The 22313-nt window shown below is 45.3% G+C and overlaps 1 protein-coding gene across 3 annotated transcripts in view; it reads right to left on the bottom strand.

Annotated features, from left to right (window-relative positions):
• Glt8d2 (glycosyltransferase 8 domain containing 2) overlaps window positions 1–22313 on the bottom strand; it is a 44301-nt gene that overhangs the window by 19823 nt on the left and 2165 nt on the right. Inside the window, exons 2-3 of one of the 3 annotated variants that reach the window (XM_076919864.1) lie at window positions 20092–20330; window positions 15282–15514 (exon numbers count right to left, since the gene is read on the bottom strand). The gene's annotated coding sequence lies outside the window, so the exon portion shown is untranslated. The other 2 variants (XM_076919865.1, XM_076919863.1) reach the window with 2 other exon arrangements.

Raw genomic sequence — 22313 nt, 5'->3', positions numbered from 1 at the left:
TTTCCACTGCTGTTAATCACACATGTACTGCCTACTTCAAGAGTGATTATTCTGGCTGCACAAATGAATCCAAACAGATGATCATTTCTCTTTAATTTGTTTGTTTGTTTGTTTGTTTGTTTGAATCCCTTTCCAAAAGGAGCCCCATTATCTTTCTTGGCTAGTAGAGAAAATGGGACTATACAAAAATGTCATTTAAGGAAGTCTCTTTGATCTATACCACATGCCCCATGCTTGTCTTCTTTACTAAGGGAGTATTTCCATTGTCTGGATTTCCTGGTGGAAACAGACCATCCTTGAGCGTGCAAACTTCACACCTAATTTGATCATTCATTCATCACTAAAAATGCCAAGTGTGAGATGTGCTGGGGATACTGTTGAGCAAGATGGCCCTGGTCTCCATCCTCACAGAGCCTTCACACAAGTGAAGAAATCAGACGTTAATACATTGCTGAAAAAAAAAAAAAAAAAAAAAAAAAAAAAAAAAAAAAACGATTAGAGTTAAGTACATGCTGAGAACGGAAGAGCAGAGGTGACAGGGTGAAGATTAACAGGAGCAGGACTGCAACAGGAAGGAAGCTCCAGAGGCCACCTGTGGGGCAGTGGGCTGAGAGAAGCAGCTGGGTGCTTGGTCGAGCATGAGCTTGGAACCCAGGACCATTCGGCTCTGCTCCCAGGCTCTGGTTCTTTTCATTTAGCTTCAACCCTCCACAGCCCTTCCCACAGAAAGGTCTATGGTCATCAGTCCCAAGGAACAGGTCTCAGGCCCTAGAGAGATTTACATACTAATGAGATGCCTGAAGGTCAGAGGGTGGAGTCAATTAAGCATTCTTCCTCAGCCCCTCCCCCTTTCTCTCTCCCTATTTAACTCAGGTCTGCCCTGGGTTTCAGGGGGTGCATCCAGATCCATCCATCATCCGCCTTAACATTAAAGCCTGTAAAAACCCAAGGACTTTCTCGTGTCATTGGGGCCACGCGGTGAGGAACCGTGGAGTCACAGCAGCCGTGCCTAACTTCCCCCTGGAAGAACTCTCAGCCTTCTCCAGTCAGCGTACCCACAGCCACCCTGAAGAAAATGCAATTTACGGGCAGGAGTCAAAACAAGAGCACACCAGGCAAAGGGAACCAAAAGGGCAAAGGCCCTGAGGCTGAAAGAACTCCCAGTGTTCTGGGAACAGCAAGGTCAGTGTGCACAAGGGGACTGGAGGGGTTGGAGAGTGACATAGAGGACAGATCCGGTGGTGCTGGCATTTAACGATGGCCATCAGTCTTTGACCACATTAAAGCCTCCAAAGAGCAGTCTCGAAGATTCCCCAGGGTGCTGGGGAGATGGTTCGTTGAGTGCTTCCTGCGCATGCGTGAGGCTATGAGTTCACATTCTCAGCACCGACATACCTGGCTATGTGTCTGAAATCCTCTTGTTGGGAGGCAGAGACAGGTGGAGCTCACTGGCTAGCCAGCCCATTTGGAATGCCAGGCTTGTGGTTCAGTGAGGGACCCACTCTTGAGGCAGTGAATGATGGAAGCCACCGGAAGCCCTCCTCTGATGTCTACATGAGTGCATATGGGTGTATGCACCTGTGCGTGCGCCTGCACATGCGCGCGCCTGCACACACACATACAGACACACACACAGAGACACAGACACTAAATTAAAATTAAAATATAAACACTCCCAAGGAAAGAGATGGTAAGAGAGTGGAAACCCAAGGTCATCCCCAATGGGCCAACACTCTTTCAAGCATGTTGCTTTCCCTTCAGATTCTCACAGAGAGTGCAAGCATGTAGTGGTGGGAAGCAACCCTTTTTCAGTTGTTAGGAGATCCCCTGGAGGAAAACACTCTCTTGTTTATAGGAGGATTTAGTGTTATTTCCAGGGTTTTATGGTTGTGGATAGTGCTTCTGTAAACACGTGGCTATAGGTTTTTGTGGGAGCATGAGGGTAAAACATTCAGAAGTCTCATGGCTGAATCATTTGGTGGCTATATGCTTCACTTTCTAGGAGACCACCTGTCATTGGGGATCATTGGCACAGGTGGGCAAAGGGAGCAGAGACGACGGACAAGGGGTTTGGAAGCCTCGTGAATACATTCAGTGAAGAAGACACAGGGGAACCAGCTGCAGGGAGAGAGGCAGATCAGCTTTACTTGGGGTGAGCCAAGGCTTATATAGTTTTGGGGGATGGGGTGTAGAAACATCCAGGATGGACAAAGGTTGAAGGCTGAAGACTTAGGTACCAGAACATGTCACTAGCATTGGGAAGCATCTCAGGGGTCTCAGGTGCTAGCTGAGTGGGTTCTTATCCAAAGGAAGGAAGCTGAACCTGGAATCTTAACCAAGCCAACTTGACATTCTACAGGTAGAGATGTGTGTGGGCTTGTGAACTCCTGGATCAAGCTCAGAGAAGGGGGAGCCCTGCCAATGAAGGGAGGCCTCCTCCGCCAATGTGTCTCCCGAGTGGGAACACTTCCGTTTTGCATTGCCACTGGCAAGGTAAGAGTTGCTGTGGTCTTTTAATTTATTTTTTGCCACATTCATATACAGAGAAGTTTCTGTTTAAATCTTTTCACTATTTTTGAAGCATTATTGCCTTGTTTTTTTAATTTTCAAAGTCACGTATACATTCTGGAGACAAGTCCTTTGTCGGATATGTGATTTGCAAATACTGTTCTTCAGTGTGTAGCTTCTTTTCACACTCTGGCTGAGTTTTGCTATTCAGTATCTTGCTTTGTAGCCAAGGCTGGCCTCCAACTTGCAGTCCTTTTGCATTAGCCTGCAGAATATTGACATCACACATGTGTATCACCACATCCAACCTGGTTGTTTTTCTGGAGACATGATCTCATGTAGCTCAGGCTAGCCTTGAACTCTGCTCTTCTCACCTCCTACTGCCAGGATTACAGGCATGCTTTATTATGCCTGGTTTCATTTGGTGCTAGAGATAGAACCTGGGGCCTCTTGAACACTAGACAGCTATTCTACAAGCTGAGCTACGTCTTCACCCATCTCCATCCAAAGTGTGATCAGACCCAACTCGTTACTTTTATTTTTAGCTTAATGTTTTAATTGATTATTTTGAAAATGTCATGTAATGCACCCCAATCTCATTCACTTCCCAGTCCTCCCAGGTTCACCCTGACCCTTATGACCACCCCCAAAGCAAAAGAAAGAAAAAAAAATCAAGTCCAATTTTTGTTGCCCACATACTCACTGGAGCATGGTCAAACTCCCAGCCCCTTAAAGAGAATCGATTCCTTCCACCGGAAGCCCACTGTGAAGAGCTACACGTCAGCATTCCTGTTACAATGTTTAGTTCTCTTCAAACAGAGTCCTATCTAGACTCTTCTTTGGGTGATGACGGGGTGTGAGAGGAGAGCTTGTCATAGAAGCCTTCTATGTCTCTCCTTCTCAACTGTGAGTCTGCAGTCCATCAGACTACTGCAAAAGAAGCCTCTTTGCCCTTTAGAGCCAGTGGCAGCACGGGCCATGGACTTCTGCTCGGTTCCTGGCTACAGCAAGGAACACAACAGTCTTTGTAGTTTCTCCATCTCTGACTCCCTCCTCCTGCCCTGTTCTGCCATCTTTCCTTCTAGTTTCATGAGTTCACTTTTAAAAAGCATCTTCCCACAGGCCCGCCCTTCTCTAGTTTTTCCGGGGGCGGGGGGGGGCATGGCAGGCTTTGCAGACTCCTCTGCCTCATCCCCCCACCCCCACCCTTCCCAGTCTCCATGAATCTCTCAGGTTCCTGGGAGCTGCTCTGCAGAGGTGGGTGTCAGCTGCAATCACAGCCATGTTTCAAGTTTTCATCCTCCATGTTGATGCCTTGTTCCTGGATCTGGTTCTGCAGCATCTGCTCCTCCATCTGCTGCAGCAGCTTACAGATGGGGTGGACCGACTTGAATCACTGGATCTAGGCCAGGATGGCAGCCACGTTGGTCAGCCCATGCATGTGGAGGGTCTTCCAGCCATGCTGGGTGGGCCACTGGAACCTCCTTTTTGTGTGTGTGTGAATTATGCTGGAATGCTATATCTAAGACTGTTTGGCCTAACCCAAAGTCGAGGTGAATTTTTCTTTGTGAGTTCTCTGAGAATTCTATAATTTAACATTTATATTTTAAGTTCATTTGAAAAGATAGCATAATGAATAAGTTAAATTCTGTTTTGTTGTTTGTTTGTGTTTGTTTTGTTTTAATCAGATGGAGAGTTGGTTTTTCTAGGGTTATTTGTTAAAATGTCTGTTCTTCCCACTGAGTGGTGGTAGCACACACCTTTAATCCCAGCACTTGGGAAGCAGAGGCAGGTGGATCTCTGAGTTCTGAGGCCAGCCTGGTCTACAGAGCAAGTTCCAGGACAGCCAATGCTATGTGCAGTGAAACCTTGTCTTGAAAAAAAGAAAAAGAAAAAAGAAAAAGAAAAGAGAAATAGAACAAAAGAGAGAAAGAAAAAAAGAAAGAGAGAAAGAAAGAACAAAAGAAATAAAGAGAAAAACGTTTGTTTTTCCTATGAAGTTGAATTTTTTTAAAGATTTATTTATTTACTTTTTATATGAGTTCATTATCACTGTCCTCAGACACACCAGAAGGGGGCATCAGATCCCATTACAGATGGTTGTGAGCCACCATATGGTTGCTGGAAATTGAACTCAGAACCTCGGGAAGAGCAGTCAGTGCTCTTAACCACTGAGCCATCTCTCCAGCATAATGAGTTTTTAATTTAATGTTTTTCAAGGATGAAATGTGTCCTCTCAGAAAGCAAGAGAATCCACAGAGCTTTGGGATTCTTCTACACTTTGCATAACAATGACCACAGATTCAGACAGCTATGACTGCTAAAAAGTAAAGTGTATCATCAAATAAAGTCCCAATAATGGGGCTGGGGTGATGGCTTGGCATCACATGAATAGCTGGGTGTGATACATGTGCACCGGTACCTCCCACAGTGTCGGCATGTACACACAGGAGGGTCCCCAGGGCTTGCTGGCCAGCCAGTCTAGCCATTCAATGGGAGACCTTATCTCAAAGGAATAACATGGGTAGTGATAGAACAAGATACCCAATATCCTCTTTAGGCCTCCTGGTGCAACCTGTGCTCACCTACCACACACACAGACCCTTCCATAATCGCCTCGAAATGTCCTCGGATGTACCAAGGTCAAGAGGACAAGAAAGGGCTGAATCACCATAAAAAAGTTTCAGTTAAACATGTCCCCTAATTCAAGTCCCATCACCTCATTGCATCCTTGCACAATTTTTTTTACACACTAAATTCGACAATAGTTCAATTAGGGTTACTGCTGTGTTGATGAAGCACCATGACCAAGGAAACTCTTATAAAAGAGAGCATTTAATTGGGGGTTTGTTTACGGTTTCAGAGGTTCAGTCCATTATCATCATGGTGGGAAGCATGGCAGCATCCAGGCAGACATGGTTGGAGATGTAACTTTGAGCTTTCTATCCTGATCCACAGGCAGGAGGCAGAGACACTCAACTTGGTGTGGGATTTGGAACCTCACCCCAAAGTGACACTCAGGGCTGCTTTCCAGACTCAGGACCTGAACTGGGGCTGAATTAAGATCCTATAGGGCTTTTAAGCCAGAGATCCACAAACATCTGTGTCAACTTATTCCATCAATCAGGATTTAGGGATAAGGAGATATCCTTAGGAACATGTCTTTTTTGTGCAAGTATTCTGCTCCCATTGGTTGGAGTATTCAACTGTGGCAGGGGACTTGCTTTGCTAAAAATTCATGTCTTAACTTGTCAACCGGGGTGTCAGTTACCACGTACATGTCTTTTTCTGCCATGTAACATAGGATGTTAATTCCCAGGGAGGTCTTGGGAACTTAAACTTTATTCAACCCCTTTTTAAAATGGAAGTCTTTTTCCCAACAGCTTCTTATATTGGTGCAGGTGTCTCTCTTATGTTGGGGTCCATCCCAGGGGCAGCTTATAAAAGCAAAAACCATAAAAGTTCAGGTGCAGGAAGTGCTGCCAGGCAGTTGGTTCGGGTCCAAGCTTATTGTGGCTAACTGCAAAGCAGTTCTACTGACTTCTATTGTGATCAGTTTTCAAGAACAGCAAAGCACAGAACATCCTAGTATCAGCAGTAACAGGACAGGAGAAAGTTTCCTCGGGAACAACACAGAACGGTAGACTAGACAGGTAACAGCCTGGGCCTTAACACTATCTAATGTATAATCCTCAAGAAGAACTTCTGACCTTGACGTTTGACTGGAGGCTGCGGACAACAAATAATAAGCTTCAGAAACCGGCAGCCGAGACTCCAGAGGAGGTGTGACGTACACCTGGGCGTCTGAACTAGAATGCAGTGAGAACTGATTGGCAGTGATCCAGGCAACTCTCATCCCCAGGGATTTGAGGCAAGTCTTTAATTCACTATAAATATCCCACCACACTATCCCTTTCATTTCCCTGGCCTCTCCTGCATACCCGGGAGCTCAGCATGCACCTGGGTGGCCCTGCCTCACCCTTCCTTGCTGAAACAGCACATTGTGTAGGGTTTTTCTGAGAAAAATTTCAGGTCTTTTTTTTTTTTTTTTTTTTATCCATTTACAACTCTAAGTGATGCCAATTTATCTAACTTTTGGGGGAAATGTCATCTCAGAATGGCCTCAGGGCACATGGTTCCTCCTTTTGTTGAAGGAAGCCATGTGGTACCTTAGGAGAAACTGAGTCCAGAGTTCCTGAAGAAAGTTTCCTCCCTGGGCGCCTCAACTTAAGCCAACACATCTCCCCCTTGCCCTGGAACTGCTTGAACAAGGTTCAGTTTCTCTCTTTTTTTCTTTTCTTTTTCCTTTTTCTGAGATATGCTTTTACAGTAAAACTCTGGCTGCCCTGGAACCCACTATGTAGACCAGACTGGCCCTGAACTCACAGAGATCCAGCTGCCTCTGCCTCCCGAGCACTGGGATTAAAGATGCATGCCACTATGCTTGGCTAGGGTCAATTGCTTGCAGATTCTTTGCTGTTGCCAATATGGTGTGTGTGTGTGTGTGTGTGTGTGTGTGTGTGTGTGTGTGTGTGTGTGTGTGTCTGTGGTGGGGGCTGGGAGTCATTTGGGTCCATGGCTTGTTTCAATTCTTACAATTCTTTTTCAAGTGGAGACACAACTCTCCATTCTTTAAGTGAAGAAATGTGGCCAAGAGGCCCCAGGACATACCACATCCTGCCTTTGGAATTCTCCCCATGGAGTTTCTGCTTCTGGATTCTGAGGTTTCTTATTCTATTTGGTCTTCAGCCTCCTACCAAAGGTCAAAGTCACACAACTGGTCAGTGATAGAACAGGTATTGGCCATTGGAGCTTTGAACATACACTAACCCCAAGGCTCTGAAATTCTCTCTAGGGGCCAATTTGATCTTACCCGGGGCCGGTGAGTTTGGCTCTGGGTCTTGGGGTTTACTACGATGACGTCTCACTGTGCTCAGGTAAGGTGAGCCAGGTCATTGTGACCATGAGACCCAACTAGTTAGCTATGGAGTGCTGGCTCAGCTGCAAAAGGGGCTCGTCTTTCCTTATCAGGCTGCGAACTCTGAGATCTCCATAAGGTGAACCAAGCAGCTTCAGGGAATGAGCACCGGCATGTGGAATAGCAAGGCCCAACAATGAGCTGAGGAGGCAGAATGGTCCTGAAGCAGATGGAGTGTAGGAAGCCCCACGCCACGAGGCATCTCCTTGTGAAGCAGAGCATTCCCACATGGAGTCTGCTTTATAGAAAGCAGGTGAAAAGTGCTTCTGTAACAGACTGCTTGCCTGGCATGTGTAAGGTTCGGTTTGAAGCACTGGGGGGAATGGGGCATGTTCAAATGATACCCTCCTCGCCTGACAATTTCATCTCCTCTCTGATAACATGGCTTCACGGGCCTCAAAATCCCAGTGGCAAATACAATAGAAATTCTCCAGTCATAGGACCAAAATAGAGCTCATTCTCCCATGTGCCTGGCATGCTGCTAGGTTAGAAGGGAGTCTTGCAGCCAGATGAGCCAAGGTTCAAATCCTGGCTCCATCATACATAAGACCACTGCCCTAGGAAAGTTGAGATCCTTTACCTGCACAGTGCCTACAACATCACTTTGAAACCTCCATGCTTAATAACCAATTCAGGGGAAAAAATAAACCTCGACAATTTAGTGAGAGGTTGTTGGGAAACAAGAAATTCCAAGTCTCGAAATAGCTTCCTAAGATTAGTTATTAATCACAAGGGGGATTTCTTAAGAATTGGGATGGAAAACCCCCTCATAACAAAGTGAACAAACTCAGCAGCAGCAGAAAAAATGGAAACTCTGTGTCCCAGGATGTGAGGGGCAGCAGGATATCCCTCCAACAGACAGCATTTCATGTATTCTGTCAAGAGCAGGGCACGGTCAAGTCCGAATTGTGCTTCATTTTGAATTTTCTTGGCCTCTTTGAATATGTGGCTGTCTTAAAAGAAAACTAAATGGCTGACTGCTGTTCAGTGAGCACAGTGTGCTTGTCAAACTGCCTTCTAAATACTTACGTTTCTGCCTATTGACTGGTGTGCTGTCAGCTTCCATCGGAGAGGCTTGTTTTGCAGTGAGTAACTGCGGGAACAGGGGATTGCTGAGAACTCGGCCATATGGGACATTTATATAACCCACTCCGAGCTCAGGGGACATCATGGAAGAGCAGGGTGGGAAGAACCACAGGAAAAGCCACAGGAAGGAGTGGAATATCACAGAACCCTGTCTTCCAGGCAGCTCAGAACCTTTACATACTTGAAGCCACAGCAGCTGTGACTAGCTGGATTAGACCTGCACAAGATTTGTCCTGACAACATTCTGGCATAGACAGGGGAGGGAATCAGAAGGTCTCACTACTCCCTTGGGGTTTATAAGTGAGGAGTGAGTGGAGAAAGATCAAGAAGAGGTTAAAAAAAACCTTGGGGCTGTAGAGCCCACCCGGTGATTAAGAATGGACTGAATCAGAGTTTGGTCCCCAGTTCCCATGTTGGGCAGCTCATGCCTGTAACTCTGGCCCACAGCATCCAAAGCCTCCAGCCTCCTGCACTCTCGTGCACATCATCTCCCACCCATCCAACCCCACAGCCATGTAATTCAGTAAAAATAAATCTTTTAAAAGTATTGGCACATCTCTAGAGACCTGACAATGAGATTAAATGGACGGCTCTTGATTGCATATTTAACACCAGTGATAAAGTTTCTTATTGGAAAAGGTAAGGAAATACAATTGCATTGATGTTACATTTCCTCAGCGGATAAACTATATGGTTACATAGAAATATATCCTTGAACACAGGAGACACATACATATATGTAGGGTGAAGGAATAGGATGTTATGAAGAGGTGGAGACCAGCAATTGTGACAGGCACTCAGGATTACCTGCGTCCCTGAATAAGTCCTCACTACAGTCTTCTGCAACACTTTCATAAAGTAGTATCTTATCTACTTTATGAAAAAAAAGCAAAAGCATCACAGAATCACTTTTTAAACCACAGAACAGTCTATAAGGATTATGTGGCAACAGCAGACACCTCATTAATATAAGGCACTGGCAGATCCTAAGGAAATCACTCCAAGAGCCCTTCCGTGACAAGTAAAGAAGACAACTCTATTAGAGTTAAGATTCTAGAACTTTATATGAATCATCCTTCAATGAAATTAACTGAGATCAAAAGACTCAATCCTGTCAGGATGTCCATAAGTACCAGCCAAAAGGGATCTGCAGATTCATCCCAGTGATGTTTTCAAAGGAACAGAAAAACTTATCCTAAAATTCACACAGAGGTACCAGTGCCCTGTGTAGCCATTCCTGAACAAGAACTATGTGTCACACTTCCTAAAGTCAAATTATATTCCAAACAGTGTGACACTAACATAGAAACAGATGCAGAGAGGTGGCACACAGCAGAGACGTCAACAATAAACTTATACACAAAGTCAATTAATTCTCCACAAAGGTACCAACGATACCTAATGAGGAGAGTATCACTGTCAGTCAAAAAGTCTCACTGCTCACCTGCTTGAGATAAAAATAACAGATGTGAAGGTGAAAGGAGAGAACCAACGTCACAGAGTTGCCCTCTAACCTCTATAGGCAGGCATGTTCAGTGGTTAGAGACACTTCTCTTCCAGGAAACCTCAGCTGCCAGCACCTACAGGGCAGGTCCAGGTGATCTAGTGCCCTCTTCTGGCCCCATCGGCACTGCATATATATATATATGTGTGTGTGTGTGTGTGTGTGTGTGTGTGTGTGTGTGTGTGTGTGTGTGTATACACATATATATACATGTACGCTACATATATATGTAGGCAAAACACTCATATACACAATCTAAAAGTAAATCCATCAAGCATGGTGGTGCACACCTTTAGTTCAAGCACTCAAGAGGCAGAAGCAAGCTAATTTGTGTGAGTCCGAGGCCAGCCTGTTTTACAGAGCTATTCCAGGACAGCCAGGGCTATAAACCAAAAATAAGGCTCAGCGGTTAAGAGCAATGACTGCTCCTCCTGAGGTCCTGAGTTCAGTTCCCAGCAACCACATGGTGGCTCACAACCATCTGTAATGAGTCTGATGCCTGATTCTGGCATGCAGGTGTACATGCAGATAAAGCACTCATATACATAAAATAAATCTACTTCAAAAGATTTTTTTTTTAAAAAAACCAACCATACGAAGTAGTAGGCAGAGACTTGGATCCATAGAAAATCCAAGGTCTAAGACTATGGATTTTTAAAAAACATTTTATTATTTTTAAGTCTGTGCATGTGTATACTTGTGAACACAAGTGCCAGTGCCCATCAAGGTCAGAGCCTTTAGTGAGTGCTGGGAATCTCACATGTCTTCTGTGTGGTGGTTTGAGTGAGGTGCTGCCTATATTCTTGGGTATCTGAACACTTGGTCCCCAGTTAATGGAGTTGTTTGGTTGGTTTAGGAGCTATGGCCTTGTTGGGGAAACTATGTTACTGGGGGCAGGCTTTCAAGTTCCAAAGCCTTATGGCATTCCCAGTGTCATCTTTCTGCTTTGTGCTTGTGGCTCAAGATAAGAGCTCTCTACTTGTGTTCCTGCTGTCATACCTGATGCTTGCTGCCATTGTGGACACTTAAATCCTCTGGACCACAGGCCCAAATAAACTCTTTCTTCAACACGTTGCCTTGCGTTTTATCACAGCAGAAGAACGGTAACTACAAGAGCAACATATGCTGTAACCACTGAGCCATCCCAACAGCCCTTGTGGTAGTTAATCTTGTCAGCTTGACAGGATCTGGAAACCATCTAGGAGGCACACCTCTGTGTCCGTGAGGGTGTTTCCCCGAGAAGCTTCACTGAGGCAGAAACACTCACTCTGGGAGTGGCACTGTCTTACAGGCCAGGGTCCCTACAGGATGAAAAGGAGAAAGAAGGTGGAGCATCGATTCATCGCTCTGGGCTCCCTAACAGGCCCATTCCCACCCCGCTGCTTTTGCCTTCCCTGTCTTGGTCGTGTGCCCCATTAACCAAAATAACCCCTTCTTCCTTGATGTGCTTTTTATTGGGTGTTTTTTCTCAATGGCATGAGAAGTGAGACCAAGCACAGTCTATGAGGAGACTGGGTTATCAAGGTTCCTGGATGATAAAAGACGATCCATGAGCCCTATCGTCTCCATCACACACTCCCCGCACACTGTCTAGCTCCCTCACTCCCCCCACCTTCAGTATGCACACGTCCAGTCTCTTCCACTGTCTCCGTATCTTTAGTTCCTACCTCCTGAACCCCAACACAAGCATGGTGGTCTTTGGTGTCCTTTCTTCTCTCTTACCTTCCTCCTGAGGAACTACCGAGTTTTAAACATTCACAGTTTCAAACACTATTTACATGACAGCTTCACCCACATCTCTGCCCCCAGCTCAGATCTCCCAGATGGTCTTCATACTCCTAAATCCCACTGGACACTTGGCATCGCTGCCCAAAGGCAACCACATGTCCCAGTCTGAGCTCCTGGTATTTCCCCACAGCACACATCTCCCACAGTCTTTCCCAAACCAGTTATTCACAGCCTTGTTTCTCTAATTGTCCCAACAAAAGAGCAGACTGGATGTCTATCTCTGTATCCACACAAACACTGACACACATCCTCTTGGTTCGGCTTTCAGAACAGACCCGGAATTATCGCCACCTCCAGGGCCTCCACCTTGCACACTATCAAAAGACACTATCTTTTGACTGTATGACACTGCCTTATCTCCCTTTAGCAAGTTTACAGCCAAGCAGTTGTGGTGAGCCTGGGAAGCTGTGACTCAGACTATTGTGCTGGGTGCTCTGCTCTGCTCAAAACCATCCCTGCCATTCCAGGTTTCTCAGGAAGAGCCAGAATGCTGACAGCGTCTCCCAGGAGATCTCACATGAGCACCCTGGGTTTCTTGCCAGACAAACTCCAACCTCAGAGTCCCTCGACCACCCCAAATCTGATACTAAGTCCAGCAGTTCTTCATCTCCTCAGGAGTTATCTCTGCTGGCTACTGCATAACTAGACGTCCCTGGTGTGGTGGTTTGAATATGCTTGGCCCAGAAAGTAGCACTATTAGGAGGTGTGGCCTTGTTGGAGGAAGTGTGTCACTGTGTCAGTGGGCTTTGAGACCCTCCCCATAGCTGCCAGGAAACCAATTTTCTGTTTGCTTTCAGAACAAAATGTAGAACTCTTAACTCCTCCAGCCCCATGTCTGCCTAGATGCTGCCATGCTTCCTGCCACAATGATAATGAACTGAACCTTAGAACCAATAATCCAACCCCAATTAAATGCTGTCTTTTATAAGAGTTGCCTTGGTCATGGTGTCTCTTCACAACAATGAAAACTCTAAGTAACCCGTCACTGTTCCTGCTCCCAGCCATGCTTTCCTTGTGATAACAGTCAATAATTGTCCACTGTAAAAAAGCTTGTCATCCTGTCTTCAGAGCAGCAGGAGGTAGTGATGGGAGGTACTAAAAGTCAGTGATGGAATGAGGAACTCCCAAGGCAAAGTACTGAACAGTGGCAGCTTCCAGAGAAGAAAGAAGGCAGAGGGCCTCAGGCCTTGACAGGAGATAAGGCAGAACACAGAGGGCTGAGCTAGACCTGAGAAACATGGTGTATATTTAAGGCCCCCAGCTCTGAGGATGGTGCATGGACAGGTACCTTAGCAGGTCCTGTGAAGACCTGAGAAGAGTTCTTTCAGACAAGGCAGTGGCCAAGGGTAGATTAACTCCGTCTTGGAAGAAAAGACAAAAGTGGGAAGGAAAATACCTCAAAATTCAGAGCCCCAAAGATTTATTTTACAGGTCAATGCCAATCAGTTGATAGAGGATTTCAGGATTGCTAACTTAAGGGGAAATTTAAAGCTACCATCAGGTTCTTATTTTAGAAGACTAGAGATAATGACTGATTTAATCAGATCTGCCATGGGTGCAGGTGGGAGCTGAGAAAGACCTGGTCTCCAAAGGTAAGAGGGGAAAAAGGCAAAGGTGCCCTCGAGCTGTTGTTGAATGATTTAAATATTAGAGACTATATGGCCCATGTTCATGTATGTGATAAAATGGCTCAAGTTTGGGGACCACCATGTGCTAAATGTCCTTAAATGTCCTTAAGTGGCAATCTTTGCTGAGACATTTCTCGGGACCTTTCAAGTGTTTTTCTACCTTTTGCCCTGTCCAAAGGTGCATGGAGCTCCTTCTCCCATGGGCTATGTCCTCCTGAACATTCTTTGAAAAACTCTGACATCAACAAAGCAATAAGAAAATGATGTTTCTTGGTAATGAGGAATGAAACAGTGGCCTAATGAACATGCCTTTCAGAAAGGGGGATGAAGAGCAAAGATGACAGAGAGAGAGAGAGAGAGAGAGAGAGAGAGAGAGAGAGAGAGAAGAGGAGAGAGGAGAGAGGAGAGAGGAGAGAGGAGAGAGGAGAGAGGAGAGAGGAGAGAGGAGAGAGGAGAGAGGAGAGAGGAGAGAGGAGAGAGGAGAGAGGAGAGAGGAGAGAGGAGAGAGAAGAGAGCTGGAGGAGGTAGGTATTTTTGTGGAGAGATGAAGAAAGCAGGGTCCCGGGGAAAAGACATGTTGGGAGATGAGAAACACTTGAAACATCAGAATGTCAGAGGAAGAATGCATCAGTGCAGCATGTGTCACTTCTGTGACCTTCATTATCAGCCTGGAAGCAGGCTCTGTGTGTCACATTTACTTTGTATCTGTGTGTCACATGTTACATTGTATCACTTTATTTCCATTTTTCAGATAAGGAAATGTAGACACATGGATATGATATGACCAGAATCAGGCTTATGAAAGTCTTCCCAGGTGGCACACAACCCACACTTTCATTACTGCACAGCTCTGTTGTTGGCTGTATCGGGGGAGGGCTAGAATTTCATTATGTAATACCAAAAGGATATTGCACACAAGTGCAATACCAAAACATTTCAAGAAGAAAAAAAAAAGGCAAAAACATCCCATTGGCCAGCAGGCTGCATGGGCCAAACATCCTGCATGCACTGCTAACAAGAACATAAGATAGTCTTTGGATGCTAAGTTGAACATTGTAACTCCTGTATCACAACAAAACCACAGAATTCTATAACTGCCAGCTCTCTTACTGGGTATGGAGGCCCCAGAAGAGTCTCTCAGGACAGATTCCAAAAAGATGAATCATAACTTAGTTATGTCATTTTGGCTCAGAAACAGACTCACATTAAATGCGAACACTGAATTCTGTCATGTTTAACTCCCGGTCTCCAAGCTTAAAATCCAATGCAAACAAACAAACAGACAGACAGACAAACAAACAAATCACTACTAGGGCAGAGATGGGAAAACGGAGCTAACCTCTACTCTGCAAAAATAGCAAGATGTGAAAAGCTTGTACACTGAGCGTCTTGGGTTTGCTGTGATAGAAAGGTTCTTTACGATGTTACATTACAAACTCGGGAGCTTCTGGAGGCTGAGGCTGTGAGGGGGACCGTCTGCCACCTCTGATTTACTTCTTTGAGTTCACAGCAAAATAAACAAGTGCTGTAGACAGAAGAGGCAAAATGTTAAGAGTATCTTGCTTGTAATTGCTCTATTTACCTGATGGATGTGAGGGTAGGCTTTGGGCAACTTGGTCCAGAACTGCTGCAGAGCTGAGCGTTCAAACTGAGGCTGGCCTCACAGGACGGCTAAGCTTCCTGTTGCTTCAGCTGCTTCCCAAATCCCATTGGAAATCCCAAAGGGCTAACGAGCCTCACTGCCAATAAGCTGTTTCCAAGAGAGTGTGCCTCAGCCGTCCACACCCACCTCTGCTTGCTCGCGTTGACTGAATGGCTCGGGTTTCTTCCACTCCTTCAGCAGCTGGGAATCCAAACCTTGTGCAGACAGAGGCTTCTCCTGAAAACACTTCCAGATGTGCTCTTCGCTAAGGCAGGGCAGATTGGCTGGCTGGGGCAGACTTCCTCTCTCAGCTTTCTCTTGTAGACTGCATGCAAAACTCTCTCCAAAACAGGGCTGTTCTGGAGTAAAAGATGCAAACCCTGGGAATAGCAAATGTTTGGAAAGTGAATTTATACCGTGACATGTCTAATGTAAATTTCAAATTTCAGTTAGGTTCTTGCTGAGAATCCTTGAGACCTCCTGTATACTGAAATGTTGCTCTGGCAAATTAAACCATAATCTTCTACTGAGGCTGTGATAAAGACGGAAGTTTCCAGGTGGGGTGCATTCCTGTTGGAAGAGGAGAGGCATAAGGCAGGGGGCAGACTTGGTCGCCATTCTGCCGTTCTGTGGTTTTGCAGTTGATCCTCAGAAATGGTACTGGAATGGTACCAGAGCTTTGCCCAGGCTCATGGAACATATTCCACAGTGGCCCTCTCTGGTTTTCATAAGGAGCTCCTCACTGGGCATCTCCATCGAGACTGGTCCCTTCTTTTATAAATATAATGCAAATCACACTGTAACTTTAAAGTTCCAAGACCCCCTCAATAACTGCCAGGGTAGGGTGGCAATATCTTTGGAGATAGAGGCAGTGGGGGTCAGGAGTTCAAGGCCATCATGGGCTACTAGAGACCTTCCCTCAAACAAACAAACAAACTGTTTTTTAAAAGAAGCATCATCCACATTAATAAAAGTATAAAAAATGATGTATTTTATTCTACCCAGTGCACACAAAATATTATTTCAGCTAACAAGTTCAATCCCCAAGTAAAGTCCCATATTCCTGGTTGTATTAAATATACTTAAGATACTTCTAACAACTGGCTGTAGTATTAATTTTTCTATTCTAATTGATGAAAATTTAGTAAAATTTCAAGATTCTGTTATCTGGCTGCACTAATCAAGTCTAAGTAAAATTTAAATTGTAAGCCACATGGCTAAGCCACATGGCTAGTGGTTATAGGACTGGACATCAATATTCCCGAGGTTGGCGTTGGGGACGGGAAGTATTCTTTATACCTTTCAATCATTTAAACTTTAATAATTTCCTACCTTCTACTTCATTTTGTTCTCACAATGTGTTAGGGAAACTAAATTTTGCTCCAGCTTTCGGACTCCAGCCAAATTTGGGTCCTCTGAAAGAGCAGGAAGTGCTCTTAACCACAGTACCAATTCTTCACATTTTAAATTCCTCCAGCTTTCCCCTCTGTAATATCCCTTAAGCCTGTGTGGAGATGAGGAGTGATAGAAAGGTCCAGCTTAGCGCTGAGCACTCAGCGAAGTTATCATAGCTTGTATTGACCCAGAGGGAGGGATCGCATGCCTGGGATTTTCATTTGATAACCTTGCCTTCTGGGAACCGCATCACCCACTCACAAGGGCATCTGATGTGGTAGGGCCGTCCCTCAGACACATCCCAAGGCAGCACCACAGACAGCACCTTAAGCTGATGCCTGCTCAGTCAGGTTCATTCCCAAGATCACCTCCTCTGTACCTCTTATCTACCCAGGAGAATATCTGGCAATGAATCATTCTGCTATTGAATACATGGATGATAGGCACCCAAAAGTGAGTTTCAAGACTGAAATAGTAACTGTTTTCACAGGACCTACTTACTTCTCAAATTAACTGAAATCTCTCTGGTCATTATTTTTGGACCCTTTCCTCTGATCCCTAATGTACGACGCCCAGTCCCGTTCTCTTCTACTCCTGCCATACTTTGAGGACACAAGAGGTTTCTTATCTATGACCAGCCAGCATTTCCATCTTGTCTGGTGGATTCCTCCTCATGACGTAATAAGAAGAGAAAGATACGCTGGCCATCAGTGACACCGCAGTAGTGCAGGGTACTTTGGAACTCAGTTGTTAGGCTTATTAACTATTGCAGGTTTTCAGTCTCCCCATTGATTAGCAGTTCTTCTAGAAGAGGCCTAACAGGACCGAGGGTGAAAATGTGTCCCGCACGCCAGGTGGTGCTGGCTGGGTTCTGAGGCATAATGATCTGGTCTGGTCAGATAAAGTAAGGGCTTTTTAAAAAAAAGTCTCTCTTGGGCTGTGGTGGTACAAACCTTTAACTCCAGCACTCAGGAGGCAGAGAGGCAGATCAATTTCTGAGATAGAGGCCAGCCTGGTCTACAGATTGAATTCCAGGGTAGCCAGGGCTACACAGAGAAACCCTGTCTCAAAAAAAACAAAACAAAATGAAACTTTATCATGCATGTAAAATACAAAGAAAAGGCCCAATAAATAGAGATGAGTATTGCTGGTGCTTTCAAATAATATTTAAGTAGAAATTTAAAAACGATTCTTAATTAATTTAATACTAGCTTTATATTTAATAGTTAATTGATAAAAATTTAATCTAGTCAAGCTATATATCATCGTGACATGATACACACACACACACACACACACACAAACTGTAATGATTCCAAGTCAAATGAACACATCAGCATACATGTAAGGTTGTCTTTTTTTCTTTAATGTATTCACTTTACGTCCTGCTCACTACCCCTGTGTGTATGACCATCTTACAGCTGTAAGTTTGTACCTTTTGACAGATATCTACCCATTGTCCCTACCCTCCTGGTCCCATCTCAGTTTCTTTAAGGTCAACATTTTTAGATTCTTTATTTAAGCGCTTATCGTATTTGTCTTTCTTTGTCTGGCTTATTTCACTTAACAAATTGTTAAGGTTCATCCATATTGTTCCAAATGTCAGGGTCTTCTTTTTCTGGCTGAGTGACAGTCCATTATACAAATGTGCCATGATTTCTGTGTCCAGTCATCCACTACTGGACACTTAGATTATTTCCATAGCTGGGTTACTGTGAGCAGTCTTCATGAGGATAGGAGCGCAGGTCTCTGTGCATGATCTGGGCTAAATGGAAGACAGCTTGCCTGATAAATGTGAGGCACTCGGTTCATAACCAGAACCAAAACAAAACAGGCATTTCATCCACATATCGTTTTCACTTCTTTTGGATGTGTACCAAGAAATGGGGGTTAGCCAGGCAGTGGTAGTGCACGCTTTTAATCCCAGCACTTGGGAGGCAGAGGCAGGTGGATTTCTGAGTTCGAGGCCAGCCTGGTCTACAGAGGGAGTTTCAGGACAGCCAGGGCTACACAGAAAAACCCTGTCTTGAAAAACCAAAACCAAAACCAAAAAAAAAAAAAGAAAGAAAGAAAGAAAGAAAAGAAAAGAAATGGGGGTTGCTGGACCATACTGTAATTTTGTTTTTATTTTTTTAACTTTTATTTAGTGTGTGTGTGTCTGTGTCTCTGTGTGTGTATGGGTATGCGTGTCTGTCTCTATGTGTATCTGTGTCTCTGTGTATGTGTGTGTCTTGTGTGTGTGTGAGTGTGAGTGTGAGTGTCTGTGTGTGTGTATTTGCATGCTCACGCATCTTATTTTATTTTTTTAATTTTTGGGGGATTTTTTATTGGATATTTTCTTTATTTACATTTCAAATGTTTTCCCCTTTCCAGTCTCCCCTTCAGAAACCCCCATCCCATCCCCTCTCCCCCTGCCTCTATGAGGGTGCTCCCCCACCCATCCACCCACTCACTCACCCACTCACTCACTCCTGTCTTCCTTCCCGGCCTGCCATTCCCCTATGCTGGGGCATTGAACACCCTCAGGCCCAAGGACCACTCCTCCCACTGATGTCCACCAAGGCCATCCTCTGCCACATATGGGGCAAGAGCCATGGGTCCCTCCATGTGGTTCCTCCATGTCCCCAGGAGCTCCAGGGGGTCTGGCCGTTTGACACTGTTGCTCCCCGCATGGGGCTGCAAACCTCCTCAGCTCCTTCAGTCCATTCTCCAACTCCTCCATCAGGAAACCCACACTCAGTCCAGTGGTTGGCTACAAGCATCTGCCTCTGTATATGTCAGGCTCTGGCAGAGCCTCTCAGGAGACAGCCGTATCAGGCTCCCAACAAGCACTTCCCAGCATCCACAATACTGTCCAGGTTTGGTGACTGTATATGGGATGGATCCCCAGGCAAATGGATGGAACTTGAAAATATCACCCTGAGTGAGATAACTGAGTCACAAAAGAACAGACACTCACTGATAAGTGGATATTAGTCCCAAAATTCAGAATACCCATGATTTAATTCACAGACCATATGAAGTCCAAGAAGAAGGAAGACCAAAGTGTGGGTACTTCAGTGCTTCTTAGAATACCCACAGGAGAAAATATGGAGATAAAGTGTGGAGCAGGGACTGAAGAAAAGTCCATCCAGAGACTGCTCCACCTGGGGATCCATCCCATATAGTCACCAAACCCGATGCTCATGCATCTTATAATAAACATGTGACATTATCAAGTAACTTATGGGAGTCAGTTCTCTCCTCCCACCATGTGGGTTCTAGGGATCAAATCCTGCCCTTAACCGTAGCAGCAGGCTCCTTTACCCACTAAGTCATCTTGCCAATCCTCTGTATTTTTTAATTTTTTGAGGAATAGCCATACTGTTTTCCATAGGGCTTGTACCAGTTTTATTATTGACCTTGAATAAAGAAACCCTAAGGTATGAAATAGGAAAAGAATTATAGCAGTAACTTATTTGTAACTTTGTAGAAATGTGAGAACTGGTGCTTTGCTTGTGGCCTCATGATTTAATCCCTCCCTACTTTATTTCTTCTGGTAGAAATGCTATTACTATCTTACCTGGACAGCAACGTCTGTAGATGCACTGCCTCTGCAGGTCCTGCAGCTAAGGGAGGCGTGCAAGTGGAAGTCTACCGTCTAGAACTTCCTAGAAAGCTTCCATTTTTCTGGCAAAGGACCATTTGGAGCCTTGCCCTTTTTTTCCTGTCTGAAATCCAACCTTGATGCTGGAAGTAGAGTAGCCACTTCTTTCTGAGGATCAAAGGCCCACACTGTGTTTCTGCAGATGGCTGTACAAGCTGTTTGAGGAGATTAGTTAAATAGGTCAAAGTCCTGACACAACACAGGCAGCTCGCTGCAATCTAGGTGGAGAGTTTTAAAAAGGACTGTATGCTCTACATGGTAGTGCATCTTTAATCCCAGCACTCGAGGCAGAGGCAGAGGCAGAGGCAGAGGCAGAGGCAGAGGCAGAGGCAGAGGCAGAGGCAGAGGCAGAGGCAGAGGCAGAGGCAGAGGCAGAGGCAGAGGCAGAGGCAGAGGCAGAGGCAGAGGCAGAGGCAGAGGCAGAGGCAGAGGCAGAGGCAGAGGCAGAGGCAGAGGCAGAGGCAGAGGCAGAGGCAGAGGCAGAGGCAGAGGCAGGCTGATCTCTATGAGTTCAAGGCCAGCCTGGTCTATGAAATGAATTTCAGGACAGCCAGGGCTACACAGAGAGACCCCCATCTTAAAATAAATAAGTAAATACATATAAAGGAATGAGTTAATTAAAAAGGACATTGCTTGAAAGTGTTGTTGGGGATAAGGACATAAGTTAAGTGATAGCACAGCATCCTGGAGTTGGCAAGAGCCGGGAGCCGTTACAGGCTCCTGTGTCTCACTTATTTTTTAAAGTGGATACCTTATAAATGGATATTAGCCATAAAGTATAGAATACCCACGCTACAATCCACAGACCCAAAGAAGCCAAATAACAAAGAGGGCCCAAGGGAGGATGCTTGAATCTTTCTCAGAAGGGGAAATAAAATAGATATCAGAGGTGGATGAAGGGGGGATCTGGGTGGGAAAGGGGATAGGTAGGGGAATGGGGCAGGGGAGAAAGAACAGAAATCAGCTATGGGGGACACTCTACGACATACCAGAGACCTGGGACAGGGTAGGTGCTAGGGGAAAGTCCCAGGAAGTCTATGGGGGTGACTCTAGTTGAGACTCCTAGCAGTGGGGGATATGGAGCCTAAAGTGGCTATGTCCTGTAGCCAAGCAGGACTCCTAGTGGTGGGATAAGGACAGCAACCCATCCACAAAACCTTCGGCCCAAAATGTGTCCTGCCTACAAGATGTGCAGGGACAAAGATGGAGGGAATGGTCAACCAATCCCTGACTCTATCAGTGATACTCTGTTATGCTTGCAGACAGGCTCCTAGCATAACTGTCCTCTGAGAGGCTCCACCCAGCAGCCGATGGAAATGGATGCAGAGACCCACAGTCAAACATTAGATGGAGCTCCGGGAGTCTTGTGAAATAACTGTCGAAAGGATTGAGGGACCTGAAGAGGACAGGGACTTCACACCAACAGAGTCAATTAACCTGGACATTTGGGGCTCCCAGAGACTGAATCACCAACCAAAGACCAAGCATTGGCTAGACCTAGGACCCAGCACATATGTAGCAGATGTGCAGCCTGGTCTTCATGTGGGTCCCCCAACAACTGGAGGGGTAGCTGTCCCTGAATTTGTTACCTGCCTGTGTATCCCATTCCTCTAAACGGGTTGTCTGGCCTCAGAGGAAGAGGATGTGCCTAGTCCTGTGTGATTTGATGTGCCAGGGTGGGGAATACCCAGGGGGGACTTCCACCCTCTCAGAGGAGAAGAGAAGGAGGGATTGGGAGGAGGGACCATGAGGAGAAGGGGCCTACACTGGGATGTACAGTGAATAAATAAATTAATTAATGAAAAACAAACAGACAAAAAACCTAAAGTTTAAAAAGAACATCAGTGGGCTGGTGAGATTGGTCAATGATCAGAGCCCTTCTTGGTCTTACAGAGACCAGAGTTTAATTCCCAGTACTCTCATTGACAGCTCACAACAACCTAGAATTCTAACTCCAGGGAATCTGATGTCCTTTTCTGGCATTTTATCGAGGTTTCCTGCACACGCACGTGCATGTGTGAGCACACACACACACACTTAAAATAATTTCTAAAAATCTTTAAAAATAAGACCACAATCATCACTGTGATAAACAGGGCATACTATATAGCCCAGGATATTATAGGCTCTGTCATTTA

Source organism: Arvicanthis niloticus, chromosome 22, assembly GCF_011762505.2.
Source record: "Arvicanthis niloticus isolate mArvNil1 chromosome 22, mArvNil1.pat.X, whole genome shotgun sequence".
NCBI lineage: Eukaryota > Metazoa > Chordata > Mammalia > Rodentia > Muridae > Arvicanthis > Arvicanthis niloticus.
This window is presented reverse-complemented; position numbering and strand designations above follow the sequence as displayed.